This window comes from Eimeria tenella, genomic scaffold (assembly GCF_000499545.2).
Source record: "Eimeria tenella Houghton genomic scaffold, Eth_scaff1958, whole genome shotgun sequence".
Taxonomy (NCBI): Eukaryota; Apicomplexa; class Conoidasida; order Eucoccidiorida; family Eimeriidae; genus Eimeria; species Eimeria tenella.
In genome coordinates, this window is record NW_013541800.1 from 1 (window position 1) to 218 (window position 218).

The following is a 218-nucleotide window of genomic DNA, read 5'->3' on the forward strand; positions in this document are numbered from 1 at the left end:
TTTAGTTTTTTCCCTGACTAGCCACGGCCAGCTAGCTAAAGCCAATGGGTCTCGACCTTCTTTCTTTACAGCAGGGTTTTATCATCCGTTTTAGGGTTTAGGGTTTAGGGTTTAGGGCCAAGGGTTTGGCGAAATCGACCCAAGGCAAGCGCAGTGCTATGGACCAACAGCCAGCAGCAAAACCTTTTGCTGCTGCACCCCACAGCTAGCCACAGCTA